The sequence below is a fragment of the Octodon degus genome, unplaced genomic scaffold (genome assembly GCF_000260255.1).
Source record: "Octodon degus isolate 3935 unplaced genomic scaffold, OctDeg1.0 scaffold00007, whole genome shotgun sequence".
NCBI lineage: Eukaryota > Metazoa > Chordata > Mammalia > Rodentia > Octodontidae > Octodon > Octodon degus.
Window position 1 is genome coordinate 15,243,731 of NW_004524583.1, and position 15,841 is coordinate 15,259,571.

The 15,841-nt window shown below is 36.0% G+C and overlaps 1 protein-coding gene and 1 non-coding gene across 2 annotated transcripts in view; one reads left to right on the top strand and one right to left on the bottom strand.

The window, feature by feature from the left end:
- The window catches only part of Gphn (gephyrin), an 837,950-nt gene that overhangs the window by 206,134 nt on the left and 615,975 nt on the right, over positions 1–15,841 (bottom strand). The window lies entirely within an intron of this gene.
- Positions 10,840–10,946, top strand: LOC111813385. Its single transcript, XR_002818664.1, has one exon. It is a non-coding gene; the product is annotated as a U6 spliceosomal RNA (small nuclear RNA).

Genomic DNA, 15,841 nt, shown 5'->3' on the forward strand with positions numbered 1-15,841 from the left:
TCTTAGTGGTTAATTGCTTTACAAGATGCGGACATGATATCCTATCCACAAACACTATCAGAACAAATCATTCTATTCATTAAGAGAATGTAACTATATATCTATCCTAACCACTTTGAATACACAGATACAAAATGGACATTCATCTATATACCCCTTTTTTCTATGTTCCGTTATTTATATGGAGCTTTTTAGTAGAATGTTGCCTCCCTGTGAATTATTTTCAGCTTTGTATGTCCAGAACTAGTATTTTCTACTTAGATTGTTGACTTTAAGTAATTTTGTCTCTGTCCCTATGTTTTGCCACAAGAATTGCTTTACTTTGTAATAGTGCCTATTTTTCCATCTTATAACTTTTCTATATGATAGTCCTTGCAGTTACCCTTTCTGCTGTTTTGTCTATTCTCTTGATGAGGGAGAGACCCTAGATGCCTATCAAATCGGAGTCAGTGACAGCTCCATTCTACATACAAGTGTAACAACCTCATATGCATACACAAAATTGTAAGAGTATGTAACCACACATTATTAAATAACTCAAGAAACACACAAAAACCAATAAAATGTGAACTTGGAATACTGATTAGATATTTCAATGAGCCACTGCATGTATGATTCCCCAGTCACTTCTTTACCAAAGAGTCTGAGTGATCAAAGCACAGTTACTCCTGTGGTCATGCTGCTACAAAGCTGGGGTTAACTCAGACTCAGTGTCTCTTTCTGTGAGGAGGCAGATACTCATTCTTACAGAGTGTAACTGAACCTGTGATCTAGGGTTAAGAACACTTGCTGGCCTTCTCCCTGGGTGTAATGTTGGGTTTGGCAGGTAAGTTCATTGGCATTCAGTCGTCCTCTGAGTCAGAATTAATCCTATGAAATCAATTCAACTACAGCGATAACAGGCTAATCTGTTATAGTGGCATCTATCAGGGCTGGCTGTGAAATTACATGCCACAAGACCCTGTTTTAAGTCTCTCTTTAGTCTAGAGAAGGAATCTACAGCTGTCATGTAAACATTATAACAACCCAAGCCTTAACCCACTGGTACTATGTACTATCGTTGGCTGTGTCTCTTCCTACTGATAAAAAAACAGCATTCAAGAGTAGTTTTATAAGACAGCTCAGCAGACTAAAGTGCCTGCTTAGGCAGGAACAGAGACCGGATTCGATCCCTAGTGTGCTGTGCTGGCCTCACCCCCAGGGCATGCTGAGAAGGCGGCAGAGAACTGAGTCCGGGTGTGGCGGCACGTGCCTATAATCCCAGTGGTTGAGAGGCTGAAAACAGGAGGATCACTATGAATCTGATCTATGTAGCAAGATCCTGCAGACGCTGTACTAAAATACATTTAAAAAAAGAGTAGTTTTATAGAGTCAACCATCGGAAGCCCAGGGATTTATGCAATGCCAAAGTGGGGGAAGAGAAGAACAGAACTAAAAAGAAAAAAATTTTTTTTTTTCTCCTTAAGTCCTCTGCTCTGTGGTATGGGAAGAGGGGTATAGGGAAGGTTAAAGGGTCCTACTGATGTTAAGGACATATACTGGGATAACAGGGAAGATTGTACAAAATTAGTAATGACAGGTGGAGATGCGGAAAGACTCTGCTTGATATAGATGTTAGAGAAAAGTTTAAGAAGTTAATTGAAAAGTAAGGTGGCAAAAAGTAAAACTGAGAATGAAAGGGGCACAAGGGAAAGAGGTCACACAGTGAGAGATAGGTAAAGTAGGAGGGAGTATAAATGAACAGGGGACAGTTTCCTTACCCTTCAAAAACTACATTGGGAGGATAAAAAACAAAATGAACAAACACCAAAACCAGACAAGGATAGGCAAAGCACAGATACACAAACTTTATCTTAAAATAGAATGCTATAAAGTTCCTACTAAATGTGGGGAGTAATGTATAGAAGGAGGAAAATAAAAAAATTTAAAAAGTACAATGAGAATGAAAAATGAATGAAAAATCAGAGAATAGTAGTCAAGTAAAGAATAGTTTATTGTAAAAAAAAGGTTCAGTTGTTTTGGATTTGTGGTTGCTTCTCATGTTAAGAACTCAGGTAGTGCATGTCTTGTTCAGACTAGAAGACCAAGGGCAGTCCACGCTTAGAGCAGTGTTGGGCCTAGAGGTCTGGTAATGGTGCAAACAAATCTTCACCAGAGTCGCAGCCACTGCTCAGCTGAAGCAGAGTCTGGGTGGTCCCTGCCTCTAATTCTCTGTGGAATTCCCCCGCGTCTGTTGTCCAACTGCTGGTAATCTACCTTAAGTGGACTGTCCTTCCCTCTTCCATTCTCGGAAATTGGTAGTGGAGTCTGTTCTGGACTGAAGTTTGACCCCTGACGAGTCTTTTGCTAGATGAAATGGTGATGCCTGCCCACCCCCTTCTGTTCTGAGGGACTATGTTCCCAGTTCCACCAGAACTCACCAATAGCTGACTGGAGGATCACTGGAGAAACTAGTCTGTGTTCTTAATGCTGCCCCAACCATATGAAATTCTCCTAGTCCAGATCTGATCTGCTTGTAGTCAGAAAAGTTGTTGCTTTCACTGGCTTCTTAGCGGCACTGCTGCTCTCCATGCCAGTGCACTATTTCTTATGCGTCACTTAGTCTCATTTTCTTTTCTGTCAGTTCTTCTCTAGTCCCCAGTGCCCTACGCTCACGTGGGGCTCCTGTTGCAGCTGTTGCATTTCAGACTCTAAGCATTTTGCCCTGGAGAAGCTGAACTACTGGTACTCACTGCTCCACCACTTTTTCCTTGTTTTTCCATTTCCCCCCTCACTTTTTTTTTTTGGCGGAACTGAGGATTGAACTCAGGCCCTTGCGCTTGCCAGGGAAGCACTTATTCCACTGAGCCATCTCCCTGCCCCCCCCTTTTAAAGTTGGATTATTTGGGGTTTTTTTTTTTTTTGGCTGTTGAGAGTTTAGTTATTTTATTTTTAGTTGAGAAATAAAAAATTATATTTATGGGACATAATATATTTCAAAATTGCTATATATTGCAAAATGACTATTGGAAATTAACACTTGGATATTAATGGGTTAAGTAGCAGTGGATTATTTGCAAATGTGATAAAGTAACTGAAAGGAATGTCATAAAGGAGGTTACTGTAATTATCTGGCTCATCTGCAGTTAAAGGAGTATGTAATGTGTGCATATGTTTCCAACAAAAATATGCTGAACACCTATTGTGTATCAGGAGGCTTCTTCCTATTCATGATCTACCCCAAATCACACAGTCAGCTACTTCACCAATACAGAAGACCTAACTTGTTTCCATAAATAAGGGAAAAACAGTGCTTGCCACTTGCTTGCTTCATACAACAATAAAATGAACAAACAGAAAACAACTGTATTTGTTAAAGAAAACAATGACTAAATAGGATCTTTAACATACCTAGTTCTGTGCTACCCCTCCTTAAATACAGGATGACTATATATTCATGTAAGGTTTCACTGTAGGACTGGGGATGTACGTAGTGGTAGAGCACTTGTCTAGTATGTATAAGGTTTCCATTCCCAGGATTGAAAAAAAGAAAAACAGATTCTATTTAATTGAAGATTAAAGCTAAAAAAGTTTGACAGCTATAAGTTTGGCACTCTCATTTTCAAGTTGAAAGGTGACAAACAATGCTCTAGGAACTGTCCCTGGGAGCTACATTGAACTGAACCAGCAGCAGCCAGAGCCCAGGTCAAGAATGTAAAATATACAAACATAGTTCACAGGCTCTCCTGCAGGCCTCCCAAGGAGTGCAAGGAGGAAGTCCATTTTTAGAAGGAATACTTTCTAAAGTAAATCTAGTAAGGAAATAGTTATTTTTGCTTCCATTTAAAGCAAACAAACGAACAAACCACAAGGGGGGGCCAGGGAGATAGCTCAGTAGAATAAGCACTTGCCTGAGTTCAATGTCTGGTTCTGCCAAAACAAAAACAAAAACAAAAACACAGAAACAAGGGCCAGCCAAATAGCTCAGCAGATTAAACTGCAGGCAAGCAGGACCAGGGGCTGTATGTGTGTGGGGATGGAGGTGGGGTGGGGATTTTGATCTCTGCAGTGCTGGCCCCACCCTCGGGGCGCAATGAGACTGCAATTGAGATGGGGAGTGGTGGCCAGTGCTAGTAATCACAGCTCTTGGGAGGCTATAAACCGGTGGATCACTACGAATCCAATCTAGCTGTGAGACCCTGAGACCCTTAGATCCTTCCCTAAAATACCAAAGAACCCCAAAAAACCAAAAAACCCCCAAAAACCAAAAAACAAAAACAAACAAACAACAACAACAAAACCCAAAACCAAAAAAACAATGTCAGGTATTTTTGAAGCTGATGCCAGTGATTTATAAGGAGCTTCAAAATAAAAGCTTCAGAAAACTTATGAATAATTACATCTGACTTATTTACAAACTCTAATCTGAAAGCCTTTTTACTATCTCAAGCCATCAGAAAAAATCAACAGAAAAAAAGATCAAAAATCTTTTCCCTCACACCAACACTCTCCTTGAGTCTAAATCTAGCATAGAAGTATGAGAAAGCAGAAAAATTTTGAGGGGGGGGGAGGAGGAAAAGAAAAGAAAAGCATGGTTCTTTGTCTCTTGAAGGTGGGAATTATAGTCTAGCTATTAGTGGTCCAGAGAATCTATTTAGGCCAAAGTATGAAAGGAAAAAAGAATCTTCAAAAGGAATGTAGGTAATACTGAGAAGAAAGTTCACATTTTGAATACTGAAAATATGTTTCCTAAAGAACTTTTTCATGACCACAGATATATCCTTATAGCTACCTTACAAATGAATATGAACAGAGAGAGAATCTATGAGGGATTGGCTTCATCAACTAACCCATACTGAAAAAAACCCAACAAAATAAAACACATGTGCTACTGAAAAAATGATAAAGTTCTAAGGAATATTTAATTTTTAGTGGTAAAATTACTTGCTGAGATATGGTTGTTTCTGATAATATGAGTTCAGTTAATTTTGTGAAAAGGCTCTACAAACTGTCTTAAAATAGGAGATCTTGCCAGGTGTTGTGGCCCACACATGTCATCCCAGCACTTGGGAAGCTGAAGCAAGAGGATCACTTTGAGTTTGAGGATAGCTTGTGCTATATAGTGAATTTAAGGCCGGCACAAACTGTATATTGAGACCCTGTCTCAAAAAAAAAAAAAAAAAAGAGGAAAAGTCTTTTTATGGGATTCAGGGTGAAGGTAGAGGAAAAGGAATCTATCTAGACATTCTTTATACAAGAAACCACCTAATCTAAATTAAGCATGATGGGTTGAATTATTATTAAAATTAAAATTTTAAAATTATATTAAAATTTAAATTTTAATATTAAAATTAAATTAAAATTTAAATTGATAGGAGTCCTCTGCAATGGATTTAATTTTTTAAGTAGACTTACAAAATTAATGCTACAGTATTAAAGTAGCCATAGATTAATGCTAGCATTTTCTTTAATAAACCAAGCTGCCCAAAGCTAAAACAACTGTTTTTTAAAAATATTTTTTGGTTCAGTTCAGAGATACTGTTAATTAAATTTCAGTTGAGAATGTTTTTAGGGAGAGTACTTAAAATGTTACAGATTTTTCCTGTCTTTTAGGAAACAGAATCACTAAAAACACGTGATACAAAAAGAATGAGTTTACTCAGGGTTGCCATCACTGAAGACAAGGTTAAATACTAGTATCTATGACATAGAAGGTCTTCAGAAGTATCCAGAAAGTACAAATGTATTTCTATGGAGCAGGGTTAAAAAGGAAGTACTTATGTAGCAGGAAACTTCTTGTGGCATGACCATCTTGAAATAGGACTGTTTATAGAAATGAAATTATTTCTTTCACTTCAAATGTATCCTTCTTAACCTACTGATTTTTAATGTACAATGTTTCATCTTGATTTGAAAATACATTGTATAAATTAAAACTAAATGGAGAAAAGATACTTTCAGATCATAGAACAGACTATATTAGGAACAAAATATTCATGAAGGTTTTCACTGATTAAATCAAAACTTCAGGAACAAACTTTGCTCTTTAAAAGAATGAGTATTGTGGTTTAGATCTAAAATGTCCTCCCAAAGACTTATGTTTGGAAGTTGACTGAATCAGGGAGCATGATATTTATCTACTGATGAGCTTGCACTGTTAAGAGGTGGTTGCAGGTGTATTCTTTTCTTTTTTGAGAGATAGGGTCTAACTATGTAGTTCAGGCTGGTCTTGAACTCACTGTGGAATGCAGCCTGACCCTGAACTCATGTCCATCCTCCAGACTCACACTCCCAAGTACTGGGATTACAAGCACATGTCATTGTGCCTGGAAGGAGTGTGTATTCTTCCAAGGATCCACCCTTTGCTTCTCAGCCTCCTGGCTGTGCTATGCTAGATTCTGACATCTCATAGCAATCTATTTAGGTTAGAGTTAGAGCCTTTTGGTAATTTTAAGAATGTGCAATTCAGGTGTACAAAGCATTTGGTCTTTCATATAAACCTCTCCAATTAAGAGAAATTGTTGCCAAAGCTCTAGGAAAGCACCAGCAATAGTAGAGTTGAGATATTCAGGATTATGTGGTAGTTTGTTTAGCTGAAAATTATGTGATATCATCTTCAATTTGATAGTTTTAACAGTTCATTTATTTGATTATTCAAAATAAGTCTCACACGCTTACAGAGAAAACTTGGCACACTGAAAAGATTGTAATTTTCTAGAACTGAATTAAAAATAGTAAATGAAAGTATTTTGGATATTTGTACAACAAGATTATAAAACAAGGCATTGTTTTCATAAAATATTATCTCTATAATTTAGATAATAGTTTACTATTACTCACAGAACAAAAATTCAACTTTTTAGTATAGAAAAGCCTTCCTTGCTTCCTTCTCAGCCACATCATTCATTGTTATATCCCTTAGAAAACTGCTACTATTAAATTATCAGAATATATAATATGATTTCAAATTTTTCTGCCATAAAGATGTTTTCTCTGCTTAGAATAGCTTTTCTCTCAACTTTTTGTTCCCTTGGGAAATTACTACTCTTTCTTCACATTTTTTTTTAAAGTTAGGAAATTCTTAAATAGTGATCGGAAAAGGTCCAAAGGACTTCAGAGAAAGCTTAAAGAGGCTGCCTTTTACCAAGTCTGGTATAAATTGGTCATCAAAATAAATTAGTGTATGATACTAAAACCAGGGAAAGACACAACTAAAAAAGAGAACTGCAGGAAAAAAAAAAAAAAGAACTGCAGGCCAATCTCCCTCACGAACATAGAGGGACAAATCCTCAATAAAATCCTAGCAAATAGAATACAGCAAATCATCAAGAAGATTATACACCAAGACCAAGTAGGATTCATGACAGGGATGCAAGGATGGTTCAATATACACAAATTTATAAATGTAATACACTATATCAATAGAGCCAAATCTAAAAACCACATGATCATCTCAATTGATGCAGAAAAGGCTTCTGACAAAGTCCAACATTCATTCATGTTCAAAGTCCTACAGAAAATTAGAATAGATAGCTTCTACTTTAATCTGATAGAAGCTATGTATGACAACCCAATTGCTAATATAATTCTAAATGGAGAAAAACTGGACTCTTTTACTCTCAGATCTGGTACAAGACAAGGATGTTCTCTATCACCACCCCTATACAATATAGTTCTGGAATCATAAGCTAGTGCCATTAGAGAAGAAAGAGAAATAAAAGGAAAAAGAATAGGTAAAGAAGAAGTTAAATTATCATTATTTGCAGATGACATGATATTTTACTTGGAAGACTCAAAAAACTCCACAAAGAAAGTAATAGAATTGATACACAAATTCAGTAGCATAGCAGGTTATAAAGTCAATACCCAAAAGTCAATAGCATTCTTCTACACAGATAACAAACACACTGAGACAGAAATTAGACAACAATACCTTTTACAGTAGCACCACGGAAAATGAAATATCTTGGAATTCATCTAACTAAGGAAGTCAAAGATCTTTTCAAGGAAAACTACAGTACTCTTAAAAAAGAGATCCTAGAGGATTTCAGAAAATGGAAAGATATTCCATGCTCCTGGATAGGAAGAAGCAACATAGTCAAGATGGCCATACTTCCAAAATTGCTGTACTGATTTAATGCAATCCCTATCAAACTAACACAACAAACCTCCCAGATCTACAGAAATCATTCCTAAAATTTATTTGGAACCAGAAAAGACATAGAATAGCAAAGGCAATCCTGGGCAACAAAGACAAGGCAGGAGGCATTACAATTCCTGACTTGAAATTATACTACAAGGCTACTGTGATAAAATCAGAATGGTACTGGCAACAAAATAGACCTGAGGATCAATGGAATAGATTAGAAGATGTAGAAGCATCTACAAACACACTCAGCTACCTGATCTTCGACAAAGGGGCCAAACATGCTTATTGGAAGAAAGATTGCCTTTTTAACAAATGGTGTTGGAAAAATTGGCTCTCTATGTGCTGAAAACTAAAACTTGACCCAGGTGTATAATGATGCACTAAGCTAAAGTCAAAATGGATTAAAGATATAAGCATTAAACCAGAAACACTAAATCTCCTGGAAGAGAAAGTAGGAAGAACTCTTGAAGACATGGGGATAGGCAAGGAGTTCATGAACAAAAATCAAATCACATGGGTAATAGTTGAAAGAATTAACAACTGGGACCTCTTCTTATTGAGAAGTTTTTGCATGTCAAAAGAAATTACCAACAACATGAAAAGATAACCCACAAATTTAAAAAAAAATCTCAACTAATAAGCACTCAGATAAAGGTCTGCTCTCTAGAATTTATAAAGAACTAAAAAACATTAGGGCCCCAAAATTTAAAGACCCAATCCAGAAATGGGTATCCGAGATAAACACACACTTCTCAGAGGACAAAATTAAAGAAGCAAATAAATATATGAAAAAATGCTCCACATTACTAACCATTCATGAAATGCAAACTAAAACAACACTGAAATATCATCTTACCCCAGAAATAATGGCTATTATAAACAAATTAACTAACAACAAATGTTGGAGAGGCTGTGGGGAAAATGGAACCCTTTTCCACTGCTGGTGGCAATGTAGACTGGTACAACCATTATGGAAATCAATGTGGAGACTCCTTAAGAAACTAGGACTGGAAATCCCATTCAAGCCAGCTATCGCCCTACTGGGAATTTTCCCAGAGGAAGCAAAAACATCATATCATAGTGATATATATGTACCTATGTTTAGAGCAGCACAATTTGTGATAGCCATATCTTGGAAACAACCAAGATGCCCGTCATCTGAAGAATGGATGATAAAGATGTGGTATTTTTATACAATGGAGTATTACTCAGCTATAAACAATGATAAATTCGGAGCCTTTATATTTAAGTGGCTGCCACTTGAAGATATATTCATAAGTGAAATAAACCAGACCCACATGTGTAAATATCCTATGGTCTCCCTAGTATAAGAACTCAAAAGAAGAAACAGAAATAGAAATAGAAAGGTACAACGCAATTAAAAGGAAAGTGAGAACTTGAGGATTAGACAATGAAGAGAGGGCAAGGAGAAAAGCTGGGAAACATGACAGGGGCAAAGCCATACATTTATACACACAAGATGGGTAAGGCTTTGATCCTGAGAAACAACAGCAGGTTTTCGAAACTAGCAGTTAATTGGTAGGATTCTAACCCTGACTAACTATATATGCTGATAACTGTGAAGTAAGCAACTGCACTGAAGATAGCAATGTGTAATAGTAGGGTCATGTTTGGAATGCCTTTCATTCTGGTCTTCTAAAGACGTACTGCTTGTCACGACATACCAATTATTTCCATAGTGTCTCTCAAGTAAATGTTTGTTTAAAAAAAAAGGTAATAAATGAAAAAAAGTGACTAGAAAAAAAAATGTCACAGGACTGTCCTGGTACAATGCTGTATATGGTTAGATTTCTAAATTTCTGTGTAAAAATATGCAGTTGTTTACTCATATTTTAAAAATATTTTTTAACTTTTTAAATTCATATTCTGTAGGGACTTGAAGTTTAACATATCAATACTTGGTGGAAAATACCTGTTTCATGTTATGCCTAAGATGTTTGATACTCAGACAGATAATGAGGTTAAACTCAACTGCATATGTTGTAGGTAATAATAAACTTCTCTTCTGGAGGGTTAATAACCTAAGTTTGTAGACCAAAAATTAGAGAAAAAGAAGGGCTGCAAGGACAGCCAACATTTTGACCCTAGCCTTTCAAGGTCAGTGAAGACTCAGGACATAGGAGAACCTATACTGTAACATCATGTAACTCACTTGTGTCCCAAATTTTCTGATCAAGGAGATGATGGGGCCACAAAGGAATGTGATCGATGATGTAGAGTGTGCCTAAGGAGGGTCAAACGGAGAGAAACATTCTTTCAGACTTTCACAGAGAGCAATTTGGTCAAGCAATGGCTGTGACTCATCCACATGGCTGACACTGACAAAGGATGTGCAAAGTGAGGTACAGGCTTTCAGGATAAATCCTGAGGGGACTTGACTGACTTTATGAGATACAAGTACGTTATATTTCTTGTAATATAGGTCTTGCTTTATCTTGGTGTTAACCATCCAGCAGAAAGGTAAAATAATGAGTTATAAGGAGTGAAGTCATGTTGGTATGCTGGGTTGTAAAGGGCTCAGGTCAACAACTTCTGACATTGCCAGTCCTGCGGATGACCCACTACTATTATGGACTAGTGGACTATATTGGAATATTTTGTGAATTCATGCACCTACAGTATTTAAACGACAATGGAATATCCTTCTCTGACAAAACTAAACAAAAAAAGGGGATACAAATGAATGACCAGTGCTTGCTTTGGCAGCATATACACTAAAATTGGAACAATACAAGGAAGATTAGCATGGCCCCTGCACAAGGATTACATGCAAATTCATGAAGTATTCCATATTTTTAGGAGGAACATGAAGATGACCTGGCAAGGAGGAAAGAGTCCACTGAAACCCTGAGAATAAAGCACTGGAATAGAAAAGAAACAGAATTCTCTTAGCTCCATAAAGAGTTATGATGCTCAAAAGTGAACTGATTTCTTGGGGCTGTAATTTAAAGGATGAAATTTAAAAAATGTATTTCACCCACTAAATGTACTCCAATTAGCTTAATATTAAAAATTGAGATAAAAAATGAATGACCATTTGTATCTGTATATACAAAATAGTTAGGATACATATACAGCTACTTTCTCTTAATTCAGTGAGAAGAAAGATTTGTACCAATAGTGTTTGGACAGGATATCATGTCTGCATCTTGTACTATGAATAACTGTAAGAAGATAACAATATGCAATGTGTTAATTATTGAAACTGTGGTAGTAACCGGTTTTGAAACTGTCTCATTGTTATTTCTCAATAAAATTACTAAAAAAAATGTTCCCCAACAGTAAAAAAAAAATAATAAATAAACGATCACTCAAACATCTAAAATAGAAGACTGATTAAATAAATTTGGTGCAATAGAAAAAAAATAAATTAGTGTAGCCAGGGAGAAAAATCATTAGTAGATATTAAATTAGATGGCAAAAGATTCAAGAAAAACAACAAAATTCTTTAGTATGAAAGCAGATCCCAAGACATTAAACACAAAGCAGTATTTTTAAATCAAAAATAGTATTTTTCATGAAAAACGTGATAGACACCATCTTAGTTCACCAGCACACGTGCCTGCCTGGCAAGGACAAGGCTTGAATATGCTTTCTAGTACAACAACAACAAGTATAGTAATAGATTCTAGTCTATTTGATAACATGAAAATATGAACTTATGAGCACATAATAATATAAATAAAAATTACTAACAATTTTTTCTTTTCAACAGAATGCCAATTGATGAAAGAAGAAATGCTGGAAGTAGATTATTACTATAATCGCAAGCATCATAGTAATAATTTATTGAGGGAAAAATCATTAGTAGATATTAAATTAGATGGCAAAAGATTCAAGAAAAACAACAGAATTCTTTAGTATGAAAGCAGATCCCAAGACATTAAACACAAAGCAGTATTTTTAAATCAAAAATAGTATTTTTCATGAAAAACGTGATAGACACCATCTTAGCCAAGTGATTGTAGTTAGTATCATCAGCAATGGGATAAGTTGACCTCATGGGACCATTGATTGGATGCACTGAGAAACACAACATTACATGTGAGACATTAAGTTTTAGACGAGGAATGTACCTCCAAAGCCTCATATGCGCATGGGCCTGGCTTTGGAGAGTTATGGGATCATGGATTTTGAGCTGAATGTTTTGTTAGGAGGTGGAGTTGGCTTGGAAGAGGTGGGTCACTGGGGGGTGATCTGGGGGATTATATCTGCCTTCCTGGATTCTTCTTTTTTCCTCTGCTGCCTGACTACCATTATGTAAGCAGCTAGCCTTCATCCAGGTCCTTCCAACATGTCATTTCTGTGTTTAAGTCTCCTTAAATGGACTAAAACTCCTGGACTATGAGTCAAAATAAACTTCTCCTTTAAGTTGTGGTCAGGTATTTTGTCTGAGCAATGCAGAAACTAATCAAGACAATTAATTTAGAACTCTGTAATGCCATAATGGTGGCATGTAAAGCTCTTTTAATTCTGGTATATGGTTTAAAAGATAATCACATATATAACTATAGAAGCATGTGAATGGATAAGCAACATAAAAGTCATTTGCTAACATCAAAAACAATGAGGGTGGTAACAGTAGTTTTTTTTTTTTTTTTTTAGAACTGATAGATTGGTATAGCTACTAAATATTTTATTTAATACAAGTGATAATCATAAAGAAAACATCTAGTGAAGTTACAGGCAAAAGGAGAAAGGAATCAAAGAATGTCAGTAACACTAAGGGAAACAGAAAACAGAAAAATATGAACAAAGTAGATACAAGTTATAACACAACTAACTTTTTAAAAAATCAGTAATGTAATTACTTTAAATACAAATGGAGGAAACTCCTTAGTCAAAAGACATTGAGTGACTCAAGAATTAAAAAAAAACGAAAAGAAACAAGATAGAGCTATATGTCATCTTCAAGAAACTTACCTTAGATGTAAAGACACATATAAGCTTAAAGTGAAAGGCTAGAGGAAGATATTTATGGAGCTTATTACCAAAAGAGAACAAGGCAGCCATATTTAGGCAACATAGGCTTTAGGTCCAACACTTAATGTCTCATCTGACACAAAAAATGATATTATATTGATGAAAAGTTCAATTTACTAGGAAGATATAATAAGTATAAATATACCAAATAACATGGAATCCAGATATATGAAGCAAATATTTCTTTTTTCAGTACTGGAATTGAACTCAGGACCTTGTGCATGCCAGTCAGGCTCTTATGTTGCTGAGTTGTCTCCCATGCTCTATGTTTATTTTAATGTATTTGGTTGTTATAGGGTCTCATTATACAGCTCAGACTCATAGTGACCCTCCTGTGCTCAGCCTCCCCAGTGCTGGTATTACAGGTGTGCACCACCACACCTGGACTCTGTGGCTGGCTCAGCTTGCCCTGGGGGTAGGGCTGGCAAGACAGGTGGTGCTGGGGATCAAACCATGGTCCCTGCGCTTACCTAAGCTTGCCTAAGCAGGTGCTTTAGTTCACTGAGCTATCTTGCCGGCCCCCTAACAGAATTTTAAAGGAAGAAACAGTAATGAAACAAGGGTACGAAATTTTAATATCCTACTTTCAATAATGAGTACAACAATGAGATAGGAGATCAGTCAGGAAACAGATAATTTGAAGAATACTATAGACCAAATTGGACCTAAGATATACAGAACATTCTACCAACAGCAACAGTATGAACACACATTTTTTGCAAACATTTTTGGAATACTAGGACAGATCACATGGTAGGCTAAAAACCTTCCAAAGTTAGAAAATGGTAATCTGTTAGTTATCATTTACGGACACAATTGTAAAAAATTAAAAAAAGAGCAGAAAAAACACTGGAAAACATAAATATGTGGAGACTGAATATCAAACTCTTAACCCATGAGTCAAAAAAAATCACAGTAAAAATTAGACAATATTTTAAGACAAAACCACAGCATGCTAAAGCTTATTAGTTGCAACAAAAGCAGAAGTAAAAGGAAAGCTCACAGTAATGAACACTAATATTGTTTTAGCAGCAGTAGGCTTGCTTCTTTGTTTTTGTGGCATCAGGTATTGAACTCAGGATCCTATGCTTGATAGGCAAATGCTTATTCTACTGAGCTATCTCCCTGGCTCTTTAGCAGCAAAGGGAACTGAATTCAGGGCATTATCACTGAGCTATTACTAACCTCCCCTTTTTATTTGTTGTGTCTGTTGAGACAGGATCTTGTTACCCCAGACTGGGCTCAAACTTGGAATACTTCTGCCTCAGACAGCCAGAATGCTAGGATTACAAGCATGCACCACCATGTCTAGGATTACAAGCATGCACCACCATGTCTATATTAATGAGGAAGAAAGGTCTCAATGCAAACAATTTTCCACCCAGAACATTCTACCAACAGCAACAGCATGAATGCACATTTTTTGCAAACATTTTTGGGAACTAGAAAAAGAATAAACTAGCTGGTGGTGGTAATACCTGCCTGTAATGCTACCTACTTAGGAAGCTGAACAAGAGGAACACTGAAAATCATGAGTTTTAGAACAACCTGGGCAACTTAGTAAGACCCTATCTCAAAGGGAGTCAGGAGTCTGGGAGTCTAGGGTAGTGGGACAGTGCTCATCTAGTACATACAACATCCTGGGTTTAATTCCCAGCACCACACACAGACATAAAGAACAAACTAAATCAAGGATTAACAGAAGGAAGGAAATGATAAAGAGTAGAAAGAAAGTAAACACATAGAGAATAGAAAAAAATGAAACAAAAGAGTTGAATTTTTGAAAATATCAACAAATCGGTAGACCCTTTGCTACACTAAGAAAAAAAAGAGAAAAATAAAAAATGGTAGAGTAGACCCTTCAAACTAATGCTGCAGAGGTAAAGATTATAAGATAGTACTATGGACAATTATATAACAATAAATTGGATGCGCTAAAGAGACAGATAAATTCCTAGAAATACACAATCAACCAAGACCAAATCATGAAGAAATGGAAATCTAATAACTGCAGATATCAACTTGGAAGCCAGCAACATCCCAACAAAGAAAAAACTCATGACCAGATGGCTTCGATAGAGAATTCTATCACAGATTTAAAGACTAATTAATACAAATCCTTTACAAATCTTTCCAAACAATGACAGGTACAAACATTTACAAACTTCTTTTATGAAGCCAGCATTACTATATACTAAAGCCAGACAAAAATACTGTAAGGTGTGTGAAGAAATCATAGTTTGATTGGAAATTTTTATTACTAAAACTTTTGTATGCTTAAAAGCAAAGGCAGAAAGAAAGGTCAGATCATGTCTAGCATGAAAGGAAAGGTTTAGCATGTCACTCTGAACATTCTAAAATTTAGAGTGGCAGAAGTTTTGATGGCTAAAGACAATTAAGCTAGATGCATAACTTGTTAAGATATTTCTTTAAAATCTGTAATATTTGAACTATGACTTTGGAAGATATTAGCTGTTGTTGGCTAAGAAAATATTTCAAATTAGCTAGAATTTAATACATTTTTATGTGACAGAGAGTCACTGTTGAATCTGAGCAATATAGAAAAGTAGAAAAAGTCACTCTTGTTACTATTATATAAGACAACTACTGATTTACTTTTCTCTTAATAATTAAAATCATACTTTGCTACTCTTTTTAAACTGTAGCACTCCTCCTATCAGAGTTAGTTGTACAATTAATGTTACTTTT